Raw genomic sequence first — 13,791 nt, 5'->3', positions numbered from 1 at the left:
ATTATTTGTTTTTATTGGCACTAATGATATCGAATTACACTGCAGATGGATTCAAAAAGTATGTACGATGATAATATGACAATCATCTTCCTCACACCAAGTAGTATTGTAGAGAGAGAAATTAATGTGTTGATTGTGTATCACTTGACGACACTCTCACTTTCAGTGATCAAGTAGGCGGGCCAACTCAACCAACAAATTATGTTGATGAGCGTCCCAACTCAGCCAACGCTCATCTTTTAGCATTGCATGAAGGCATGGTCTTCGATACTCTAGAAGAAGCAATGGGAGCATACGACCAAAATGTGTATCACAAAAAGTTTGATATTCCGAAGGGACCATCTTATCGATCTTCCAAGGGTAATAAATCACTAAAATCAATGGGCTAGTCGATGGAGAAGCCTGTGCAGAACCTATAATGTTACAAGCATGCACAGAGCTTCTGCACTGGATGCAAAGCAAAAATGTGCATTAGGAAGAATAAAGTTGGCAAGTGGGAGGTCATGATGTTTTGTTGATGTTCACAATCATGAGCTCATTCATGGCCCATCTAAAACTCACTTCCATTGGTCACACAGAAAGATTACTATAGAAGATAAGAAAGTTATAAGGACTTTACATGAGTAGAATATTTCTACTCAACAAATCATGGGTGCTAACTCACAACTGCATGGAGGTATACACAATATAAGTTTTACTAGACAGGAATTGAGAAACCTTAGATCCAACCTCCAAAAATAGTTATTCAACATTGGCATTCAAATAATAGTTAATCATTTCCAATCTTTACAAGCCAAGAATATAACCTTCTTTTACGCCATCTAATTAGATGCCGACAATAGTGCGCAGAATATTGTTTGGATTCATGGGAGATTCAGAATGTCTTACCTGTACTTTAGTGATGTAGTCACTTTCGATGCCATGTACATTTTGAACAAATACAACATGCCTTTTGCACAATTTGTTGGTGTTAACCACCACTTGCAATCCATTTTGTTTGGTTGTGCATTGGTACAAGATAAGAACACCAAATCTTTTTTTTGGGTCTTTAAGACTTTTCTAGAGGCACTGTATGGCAAGCACCTGAAATGCATCTTAATTGATCAAGACCCAGCTATATAAAAGGCAATTGAGCAAGTGTTTCCTAATGTTGTCCACCAATTTTGCAAGTGGCATATCATAAAGAATATCAGGGAACATTTGATAGTTCTTTTTAATACAAAAGATGCACTAAAGGAAGATCCTCACCATTGCATTAATGCTTCCATTTCTCCAGAGCAATCTGAGCATTTGTGGGATGCCTTTATCAAAAAGCACTCCTTGAAGTCCAATAGTTGCCTTGGGTACCTGTTCAGCATACGAGACCAGTGAGTACTATTTAGCATACGAGACCAGTGAGTACCAGCATACTTTAGGCATGTATTCTTTGCTTCCATGTCTACAACGCAATATGGTGAAAGTATACACTCATTGTTCTAGGATTTTGTTGAGATCATATGAATGCTTTCAAGTTTGTGACTCAATATGAGGCAACCTTAGAGAGCTGATATAACCGATGGCATGAGGAGGACTTTCACACATAACACATATAGTCGATTATGCCAAATACCCAATGAGAAGCATGCACTTGAATTTTATTCTAGAGATATATTTAAGGTGTTTATGGAGAAACTCAAAATGACCACTATTTATGACTTGGAGTAGGTTGAGAAGTACAAGTTGTATCATGTAATTGAGATTGACGCTTCCAATGGGAATCAAAACAAGAGAACACTATACGGCATAAGATGTATCCTATCGGATGAGAAATTTTTATATACTTGTTTAATGTTTGAATTCAGTGATATTCTCTATGCTTATGTCTGGAGAGTCCTTATTCATCTAAAAATTCATTGACATATTAAAGCATTGGACCAAATATGCAAAGTAAGGAGGTCTGCAAGATTTAATTGAAGCTCAAGAGGATAAGACATCAAGAACTACAAGATTTAATGAGCTACGTAAAAAGCTTTTAAAATTAGTATATGATGGTTGTACCTTTCGTGAAGCATATGATTTTGTTATGAATGATATGGAGTCTACAATCACGAGAATATGTACACCGAAGAAGAATCTACTAAAAGAACAAAGTGTTAGTTGAGAGCCCTACACAGCTTCTAGAGCCCATGACCCAGTGTAGCTAAGCAGAAAAAATAAGTGCTAATAGTGTCATTCTTAAAGATCCTACAATTTCAAATTGTAAAAGTCACAAGAAAGTTAGCAGATGAAAGTGAATCGATGATGTTAGTAGTAATAGCATGTTGAAATTTAAAACTTTTTCAGAATCAATAGTTGTACCTGTTCGGGTTGCCTACATACCCCTTCATAAGGAGGATCAAGCCACACGTAGTTCTTTTAATTTTAAAAATCGCAGCGGAAAAACCAAATTAAACATTTTAATTCTAGCATGCATAAGAAATCAAATTTCAAAGTACCACTACAAGTATTCATAATCAATATGCCGGGATCGTTTAAACGATAATGTTAAAATCATTGCATGATTAATTTTAGATCTGAAATGAGATTATTAAGTTTTAAACTCAATTAATCTAACACCCAACTAATCTTCGAATGCCCATCGACTAGGCTCTGAAGATTACTCTGTGAAGAGCCCCAAAAGAGGTTTAACCCTCGGAGATTAGAATCTATAAATGATACAACTATGGATCTAGATTTATACCTTTATGAAATATGAAAGTAATGGTTCTGATGCTTGAGCTTCGTAGCCACACACTTGTCTGGCCTCTACGAGTAATCCACGCGAAGCTCTTAGAGTGATCCATTCCCACGGAAGTGCTAGCTTGCGCAGGATCGTCCTCTACTGAACTTTGATCTTCCCAACGCTATCAACTTTTGATTCGCCTTCTTGGAAGAACTTGAAGGAATGGTTTATAGGGATTGAAGAGGACTTAGATCTGATCTAGAAGCTCTTATCAAGGATCCCTATCAGCTATGACGAGATGGACTTAGAGGAAATGGAATGGGCGAGATGAAGGCTGAATTTCATTCAATGATTTCATCCATATCGGCGACTTGGAACTCTTCCTTTTTATAGACACGCCATCTGATCATTTGAATTTGAAATTCAAATGAAATATGGTATCTTGTTGGCGCAAGAAGGGGATGGCTGCAACAAGATAGATCTTATCTTTGTTTGAATTCAAAATTCAAATAATAGTTGGTTCATACAGGTGAGATAGGATCGAAATGGATGGTGATGATCTTCCATCATCATCTAGCCATTTTCCCATATGTTCCACGATCCAAATCCTATCAAATTTCATTGAAAAACCACTTTTGGATCGAATCCCGCAAGTTCAGCCCGTCCGCGAGCTCCAGAATTCCCGGAAGAAGTTGACCTTCCCGATCTCGAGTCGACTCCTTTCCTTTCGATTCGACTCCAAAGTCGACCCGAGTCGACTCCAGCTGAAACAATAGAGAACTTCTTCCCTTGATATGCCCAGCGAGTCGACCCCTTCAAAGCTCGAGTTGACCCCAACTTGCTTCGAGTCGACCCCAAGAAAACTCGAGTCGATCCCACCTAGGAAAACAGAAGAAGTCGTCTTCTGGATTCTCTGAGAGAGTCGACTCTAGCCCATCTCGAGTCGACTCCCATCTCGAGTCGACTTCTCTTTAGTTTGAGTCAACTCCAGCCCATCTCGAGTCGACTCCCATCTCGAGTCGACTTCTCTTTAGTTCGAGTCGACCCCAATCAGGTGAAAAATCTGGTTTAACCCAAGATTGAATCCAATTCAATTTGGCTCATCCTTAGTCCATTTACTCAATCAAATTGAGTTTATTAGTAATTCAACTACTAATTAATTCTCCAATAATTACTTTAACTATTTTATAGGATAATTTATCAATCGAATTGACCAAATTATCTCTGAATGATTCTTAATCATCCATCAGCTATCTTGATCAATCAGAAAACTTCTATGTGTGTGACCTCATAGGTTCGAACCTAAGCCGATAGTACAGAAATGAATTTCTGCACTAATCGATGTGACCATCTAGCAATGGTACCCGATGTTCGGATAGGCCAAATATATTGAAAGAAAATATTCTGGAATCCAGAACTATGGTTACTGTATAATTCATCGCTTTGACTCCTAATGCTAGGATGACCTCAGAGCTCTATCAATTCTCTAATCAGTACATCCACTATATGATCAACTTTTAGAAATCTTGTGACTCATCACAAGGATTATCTTGGCCAAGATTTTGCTAAATTAAACACAAAGCATTATCTCATATTTTTAGGAGGGATCAATTTCATCTTGACTCACACCAATTTTGCAAGTAGTTGACTGCACCCAGTAACCTTCCATCCCAGAATTAGAATTTCCGCTAGTCCGATACCAAAGTACAGTGAGTTGCTCGCTAATCACTGTGGTGATCTCAGGTCTGAGGGATACTTACACTCATATCAACTCGAAATATCCCTTGACAGTAGAGCATTCCAAAATTGGTCACGTTCAATGAAATGTACTCCTACACTTCACCTGTATGACATATCAATGTCCCCACACTCTTTGGTTAAAAGAACAACCAATGTATATGTCTCACAACGACCTAATCTCGACAATGATGTCGTCCTATTAACAGCATATCATTTGGTCCCAAACAGGTTTAAGGACGTGAAGATAAATCCTCCTTTATCATAAAATAAGTCCTAAGGACTTCATCATATAAGAGTTCATTTGAAGATATACAATGAAATGATGAATAATACCAAATAATACTTTATTAATTTGTCAATTTATTTTACAAAATTCAATCATCAATACACTGATGATTGACATTTAGGATACAATTCCCAACAACTCCCACTTAGCCTAAAGCCAATCGGCACAGTATCTAATACCCATTTTCGACTTGTGTTCGTTGAGCTCTTTGATGCCGAGAACTTTGGTAAATGGGTTAGCCATATTTTCTTTTGTATCAATTTTCTGTAGAATTTGCCACTGTGTGCTGCTTGAAACTCTTCCAGCAGATTGCACCACCCTTAAGAGTAAAGATATAACCCGACACGCTCTTGCTATCATCTTGATCTGACTGAAAACTTGTATCGGTATATCTCTCAAGTTTTAAGTCAGAATTACTATAGACAAGCCACTGGTCCTTAGTATTTTTCAAATACTTAAGGATGGTTTTTATAACCTTGCAGTGGTTGCTACCTGGATCAGATTGGTATATGCTCACTACTTCTAGCGAGTATGCCACGTCTAGTCTAGTACATGTCATGGCATACATTATAAATCCCACTGCCAAAGCATATGAAATTCTATCCATATTATCTCTTTCTTGAGGGGTTGTCGGACAATTTCTTTTAGAGAGGTTAATTTCATGGCCCATCGGAAGATAGCTTTTCTTGGAATTAATCATACTAAACCTCTTCAGTATAGTATCAATGTATGTGGATTGAGATAATCCAAGCAATCTTCTAGATCTATCTCTATAGATCTTCATCCCTAGGATGTAAGATGTTTCTCCCAAATTCTTCATGACAAATTGAGATGATAGCCAAACCTTTATTTCTTGTAATGTAGGAATGTCATTCGCGATTAGAAGAATGTCATCCACATACAAAACAAAAAATATAATAACTGAACAATTAGCCCATTTATAAATGCAAGGTTCCTCTTCATTCTTAATGAAGCTATATGATTTGATCACTTTATCAAATTGTATGTTCCAACTTCGTGAAGCTTGCTTTAATCCATAAATAGATTTTTGAAGCTTGCACACCTTAGACTCATCTGCAGATATAAAATCTTCAGGTTGCATCATATACACCTCCTCTTCTAAATCTCCATTTAGAAAGACGGTCTTTACATCCATTTGTCAGATTTCATAATCTAAAAGTGTTGCTATCACAAGCATAATCCGAATGGACTTGAGCATTGCCATGGAAGAAAACATCTCGTCATAGTCAATACCATAACGTTGGCGATATTCCTTGGCAACCAGACGGGCTTTATAGGTCTCCACATTTCTGTCTGCGCCCCATTTTTTTTTGAAAATCCACTTACACCCTATGGGTTTTATCCCTTCAGGTGGGTCAACTAATGTCCATACATCATTGACCTTCATGAATTCCATTTTGGATTGCATGGCTCCAAGCCATTTATCAGAGTCATACCTCTGCATTGCATCCATATAGATGATCGGATCCTCATCGTTTTCATCAAGTTCGACAGAATCCCCATCCCGAACTAAGAAACCATAGTATCTGTCTGGCTGACGTGGTACTCTACCTGATCGCCTTAATGGTGCATCTAAAATAGGTTCTAGATTTGATCTAATAAATTCAGACTCAACTGGTTCAGTAGATGGTGTCGAGTCTTCTACATGTTGAACTTTTCTAAGCTCAACATTAGAGCTTCTACTTTCTTCTCCAAGAAATTCCTTCTCTAAGAGTATAGCTCTATTGCTTACGAACAACTTTTGTTCTTCAGCAAGGTAGAAATAATATCCTTTAGTTTCTTTAGGATAACCGACAAAAAAATATTTGTCAGACTTAGGTTCAAATTTGTCTGTTTTAAACGTTTGACGTACGCCGGACACCCCCAAACCCTGAGGTGAGAGAGCATCGGCTTACGTCCAGTCCACATCTCATGTGGTATTTTATTTACAGACTTACTTGGAACCTTATTTAGAATGTAGCAGGCTGACTCAAGTGCATATCCCCAAAAGAATATGGGCAGACTCGCAAACCCCATCATGGATCGAACCATGTCTAACAGGGTTCGATTTCTCCTTTCTGATACGCCATTATACTGCGGTGTACCAGGAGAAGTCCATTGGGAGAATCTCATTCTCTCTTAGATATGTCAAAAACTCATTGAAAAGGTATTCACCCCCTCGATCTGATCGAAGAGTTTTAATACTCTTTCCAGTTTATTTTTCTACTTCATTATGATACAATTTGAACGTAATGAAATATGAATACCCACCTTTAGCATCTGTGCTCATTGGCCCACATACATCAGAATGTACAAGGGTCAATAAGTCACTGGCTCGTTCACCTTTTTCGGTAAAAGGTGATTTAGTCATTTTACCAAGAAGGCATGATTCACAGGTTGTTAATGATTCACAATCATTAACATTGAGAATTCCCTCTTTACTTAACCTGTTCATCCTGTTCTTATTAATATGACCTAGCCTATGATGCCAAAGGTAGATATCCATGATATTATCTATTGTAGGGTGCTTACTTGACTTGTACATTACAATAATAGGCTGTGACAAAATGTATATGCCATTACTCAATTGTCCATGTATTACAGTAACACCATTCATAATGATATCATAAGAACATTTTTTTATTGAGATTTCATGACCGTTTATGGCCAAAAGGCCTACGGAAATTATATTAAATAAGAACGTAGGACAATAGTGACAATCACTCAAGACAACTACATAAGAATTGAAAACAAGTTTGAGATTTCATAAAGTAAGAATTGGAACAGATCTTCCATCTCCAACATTCAGGAATCTCTCACTATTTCCAAATCTCTCATTGACCTGAAGTCCTTGCAACGAATTGCATATATTAAACGGACTTCCAGTATCTAATACCCAGGTCGAATTATCACATATAAAGAAATTACAAGGTGTTATCATATAAATACCTTAATCAGCAACTGATTGCCCTTTTCTCTTGCTTGGCCTGTTCGGGTCAAGTGAGGCAAGGTACTGAGGATAATTCCTCTTCTAATGCCCCTGCTTCTTACAATAGAAGTATTCTTCCAGATTGTGGTCAGCCTTAATCTTTTTGATCTGACTTGGCTTAGCACATTGCACCTTTTTCTTTTGATTTTTATTTTTCTTCTTTCTTTCTTAAAGGTACCACGACCCCTGGACGAACCTCCCACTAAATTCACCGACCCTTTTAGAAGTTGGTGATCCTTCTCAAAAGTTTGTAGTAAACTCAACAATTGGTGATAATTTATTACTAGTTTCATCATACGAAAGTTGGTGAGAAATGGGCAGTACGAACCAGAAAGAGAATTCAGTATAGCATCCTTCCCCAATTGATCATGTAGAGGAAATCCGAGAGTGCCTAGGTGCTCGATTAACTCAATCATGTACAATACATGATCGGTCACCAAAGCCCCATCCTTCATACGTGCACTGAAAATAGTACAACTAGTCTTGTGCTTTTCAACGTCATCAGGAATACCGAATGATTCATTCAACACTTGAATGATGTCTTTCGGCTGTACATTCTCAAAACGCCTACTAAACTCATCATTCATTGCAGCGAGCATAATGTAACGGATAGTGATATGATCACTAAGCCACTTCTGATAAGTGTCTCTGACCGTACGCCGTGCATTAGCAGCGGACTGCTCAGGTGCCGGATCTATTATCACATAAAGGATTCATTCATGCTCTAGCACAATTTTCAGTTTCCTATACCAATTATTGAAGTTGGGACCAATCAACTTGTCATTATCCAATAATAAGCGAAGTGACAAATTAGTAGCTATTTCTATATAAAACAAAATTTGGCTATTAGTATATGAATTGACTAAACACATTAGACTTGGACTTTAGTCTAAAGGTACTCCCACTATTTTATACAAATTGGTAGCCTCTACCTCCAATTCAAAAAATTACTCTTAATTTTTTAGGGGCATTAGAACCCAATAGATCGCATATAGGCCCGAGTGTGGCTCGGCTAACCCATATGCACCTATTGGTAGGTTCTAAACCAGTTGCTTCACCAAGCAACTTCTAGTGATAATTTTGCCCTAAGTTCTTTGGCAGGCATGTGGCGCCTCCACTGAATACCCTAGTCAGGTCCAACCATTAAATGATAGGGTTAAGTCTAATCAACTAATAGACGACCAAGCCCGAGTGTGGCTCGGCTCACTTGACCGCCTATTAAAGGTACACTTAACTCATCATATATTGAATGACAATTTCAATGCTTGATAAGTACCAGGCGTGTGGCGCCTCCAATAATTATCAAAACATTGGACCCATTATCACCCAACTTAATGGGAGGCTATGACCTAGTTATCCCCCATAACCATTTCATTTTAAGGACCTAATAATTTTAGAGGATCTCATAATTAAGATAGATGAGAAGATCCGGTTAGTCTAATTTCTCCCACTGACTTCACCAAATCAGATTAGACTAAATCTGGTTAAAGAAGGCACCTAAATCAGTTAAACTGATTTTCCTTATAGGCATGGGCTAACTCGAATCATTAAGTGATCAAATCAAAATGTGATTGACCATGTCGGCCAGGTAAGTGAGATCGGTGGAAAGGATATGCTATTAACTCGACAAAGACGAATCATTAAAAACCACCGGTCAAAACTGCCAAACTTACCTTAGACACCGATTGGTTAATCAATTTCGATTTGATTACTCAAATGACTCGGCTACACCTCTGAGACTAAATCAAGTTCCATCTTGGTCTAATCAAAGACATGGACTTGATCCATCTACAACTACTGTAAATTGACCTAGAATTTCCTTGACCTAATCTAGTTACTACTTAATTAGATTTGATTAATTAATTCTATTAGTCCATAAATGATTCTAACCTTAGGTCTAACCCAATCCTAAGAACATGATTCAAGCTAACCCATATGCCCAAAGAATTATGCAATGTCAATTAGTTGAGTCCACAATTCTATTTCATTACACTTAATTCTCAATTAAGTATAGACTTATGAAAGTTTTGATAATTGCATATTTCTTTTTAATTACATATTAATTACAATCTTTTAGTTCTTAAAACATATTTTTAGATCTGAGTTTTTGTAATTAATCACATGTAATCAGATTTAATTCATGTTTAAGTCATTATGTTTTTTGTTCATGCATCACATATACATAACAACATGAATTAACTCAAACAACATACATCTTATGTATTTATTTTTTCACTTTTATTTTTAGATCTGATTTGTTCATTAAAATCAGAGATCATATGAATCATAAACTTTATTTAGATCTAATCTAAACAATATTATGATTTCAGATTTATTCATGTTACTAATTCAAACACAAACATGCATCATATGCATCCAAAATTTCAGATCTACTTAATCATGCATAATCAGTAATTAAATCAATCATAAAAAATGCTTTAGATCTAATCTAAACATGTTAATGATTTTATATTTAATTGCAAGAATTAAAACATAAAAGTTTAAACATAAACCTGGCTCTGATACCACTGAAAATGAATTCTAGGTTCTTCGGTGTTAAGCATGCTAATTTTTTTTTTGAAAACCATGGCTGAACCTGATCGGGTTGCCTACGTACCCCTTCATAAGGGAGATCAGGCCATACGTAGTTCTTTTTAAGTTTCAAAAATGCAGCAAAAAAATTGAATCAAACAATTTAATTCGTGCATGCTTACAAGATCAATCTAGAAAATAGCATTATAAGAACACATAGGATTATGCCGAAATCGTTTAAACAAATATGCTAAAATATTATGCATGATTAACTATCAAATCTGAAAGGTAAACACTCTATTCTGATTAATCTCTGAATAATCCACTGAATAGATTCTGGAGATAACTCCGTGAGGAGCCCCAAAGGAGGGTAAAACTTCGGGGAATCGGACCTAGACCCTGACTCTAAAATAAAAGATTAATATAGGAATTAATACCTTTATGATGGAAGAAACTTGTGGATCTGATTTTTTGATTAACAGCCACGCACAACAAATGGGGCCTCTATGAGAAGTACACGCGAAGCCCTAGGTAGATCATCTCCGCAAGCGTGCTAGCGTCGCGCCAGGAATGCGGGAATGGCTGAAGCTTTCCTCCTTCTAAACACAACCTTTGATTGTTTCTTCAAAAAGATGGAGGATGAACATTGAGGAAGAAGGATAAGAAGGGACGGAGGACCCTTAGAGAATTATTTACCAGAATTTTTTGAAACCCTCTAAATATAGTATTGTTGAACGCAAGGCATGGGGGTCTCTTATAGGCCAAAAGACCCCCCCCACGTATCCAGACCTAATTTAGCCAATAAATTTTGGCTGATAAAATTCCCAAAAAAATTTTGGTTGGTTTGAAAGCTAATGAGGAGATAAACATATCCAAATTTTTGGTGTATTTTGAATCGCCTAAAAGATAGAAATTCATGCATCCAAAGTTCAGCCGTAGACCACTCTATTTCATGTGCCATGCAATCCCTACAAATTAGGAAATTCATCTAAATCGTTTTAGGAAGATTTAAGGCACCATTTTGTTAGAAAATATAGCCCCACACCTCCTCTCTTCTCATGCCAATTTTTGGCTAAAAATAAGAGGATAGGCATGGAAAATATTGGGGAAAAATTAAGGTATCATTTTTTTTCAAGAAGATAAGGATGGGTTCCTAAAATTAGGAATTCTTCTTCTTATCCAATTCTGATTATTTGGACTCATAATCCTCATTAAATAAAAGTTTTATAATTGATTTGGATCAAGCCCAATCCAATTGGGTCAAGTCCCATCATTGGGTCAAGCTCAATCTACTTGGGTTGAACCCAATCCAATTAGGTCAAACCCTGATGCAGCCCAAATTGAATCCTATTTAATTTGGCTCAATCTAAGCCCAATTACTCAATCAAATTGAGTTCATAGCAATCTAATTGCTAATTAATCCTCCAATAATTTAATAATTATTTTAATGCAACTTTTGCTTGGATAATTTGTCAATCGAATTGGCCAAATTATCCCTGAATGATTCTTAATCATCAATCAGCCATTTGATCAACCTAGAAACTTCTATGCGTGTGACCTCATAGGTTCGAACCTAAACCGGTAGTATAGAAACGTCTTCCTATACTAATCCGATGTGACCATCTAGCAATGGTATCCGACGTCGGATAGGCCGAATATACGCAACAAATATTCTGGAACCCTAGACTATGGTTACTGTATAATTCAATCCTTTGACTCCTAATGCCACGATGACTTAGAGCTCACTGTCAACCCTATAATTAGTACATCCATTATGTGATTAACTTTAGATATCCCGTGACTCCTCATTGGGATTACCCTGGCCAAGATTTTGCTAAATTAATCACAAGACATTATCTCCTGTTTACAGAAGGGGTCAATTCCATCTCGACTCATAACTGACCGAAGTACTTGACTGCACCCAGGACCTTCCGTCACTGAATTAGAAATTCAGGTAGTCCGGTACCAAAGTACAGTGAGTTGCTTGCTAGCCACAGGTTGCGATCTCAGATCAGAGGGCCAAACTTATACCCATATCCACTTGGAACATCTCTTGACAGTAGAGCGTTTCGGAATTGGTCACGTTTGGTGAAATGTACTCCTACACTTCACCTGTGTGGCATACCAGTGTTTCCACACTCCTTGGTTAAGAGGACAACCAACGTATATGTCACACAACGACCTAATCTCGATAATGTTTCGTCTAGTAACAACATATTATTTGGTCGCGAACAAGTTTAAGGACTCAAAAATAAATCCTCCTTTATCATAACATAAGTCCTAAGGACTTTATTATATAAGAGTTCATTTGAAGATGAAATGATAAATAATGCTAAATAACACTTTATTAATTTGTCAATTCATTTACAATTCATCATCAATATACTGATGATTGATTTTAGGATACAATTTCCAACACTAAGCCATGCATCAGAGTCATGCCTCTGCATAGCATCCATATAGGTGATCGGATCCTCATCGTTTTCATCAAGTTCGACAAGATCCCCGTCCCAGATCAAGAAATCATAGTATCTGTCCGGTAGATATGGTACTCTACTTGATCATCTTAATGGTGCATCTAAGATGGGTTCGGATCTGATCTAATCAAATCTGACTCAATAGTTCAGTGGATGGTATTGGGTCTTCAGCATATTGAACTTCTCTAAGTTTTATATTAGAGCTTCTACTTCCTTCTCCAAGGAATTTCTTCTCCAAGAATACAGCTCTATTGCTTACGAACAACTTTTGTTCTTCAGCAAGGTAGAAATAATATCCTTTAGTTTCTTTAGGATAACCGACAAAGAAATATTTGTCAGACTTGGCTTCAAGTTTGTCTGCTTTTAAACGTTTGACATAAGCCGGACACCCCCAAACTCTAAGGTGAGAATGTACCGGTTTCCGTCCTGTCCACATCTCATGTGGTGTTTTATTCACAGATTTACTTGGAACCTTATTAAGTATATAACAGGTTGACTCAAGTGCATATCCCCAAAAGGATATGGGCAGATCAGCAAACCCAATCATGGATCGAACCATATCTAATAGAGTTCGATTTCTCCTTTCTGACACACCATTATATTGTGGTGTACCAGGAGGAGTCCATTGGAGAGAATTTCATTTTCTCCTAGATATGCCAAAAAATCACTGGAGATGTATTCACCTCCTTGATTTGATCGAAGAGTTTTAATACTCTTTTCGTTTGTTTTTCTACCTTTATTACGATATAATTGAACATTTCAAATGATTTAGATTTATATTCATTAAATGACATAACCATACCTAGAAAGGTCGTCTGTAAACGTAATGAAATATGAATACCCACCTCTAGCATTTGTGCTCATTGGTCCACATACATCAGAATGTACAAGGGTCAATAAGTCACTGGCTCGTCATTTTTTTTGGTAAAAGGTGATTTGGTCATCTTACCAAAGATATGACTCGCAGGTTGTCAATATTCACATCTTAACATTGAGGATTCTCTCTTTACTTACCTGTTCATCCTGTTCTTGTTAATATGACCTAGCCTATTATGCCAAAGTAGAC

The sequence above is a fragment of the Phoenix dactylifera genome, unplaced genomic scaffold, assembly GCF_009389715.1.
Source record: "Phoenix dactylifera cultivar Barhee BC4 unplaced genomic scaffold, palm_55x_up_171113_PBpolish2nd_filt_p 000758F, whole genome shotgun sequence".
NCBI classification, from domain to species: Eukaryota; Viridiplantae; Streptophyta; class Magnoliopsida; order Arecales; family Arecaceae; genus Phoenix; species Phoenix dactylifera.
The sequence above is the reverse complement of the archived record's forward strand: the minus strand, read 5'-3'. Positions refer to the sequence as shown.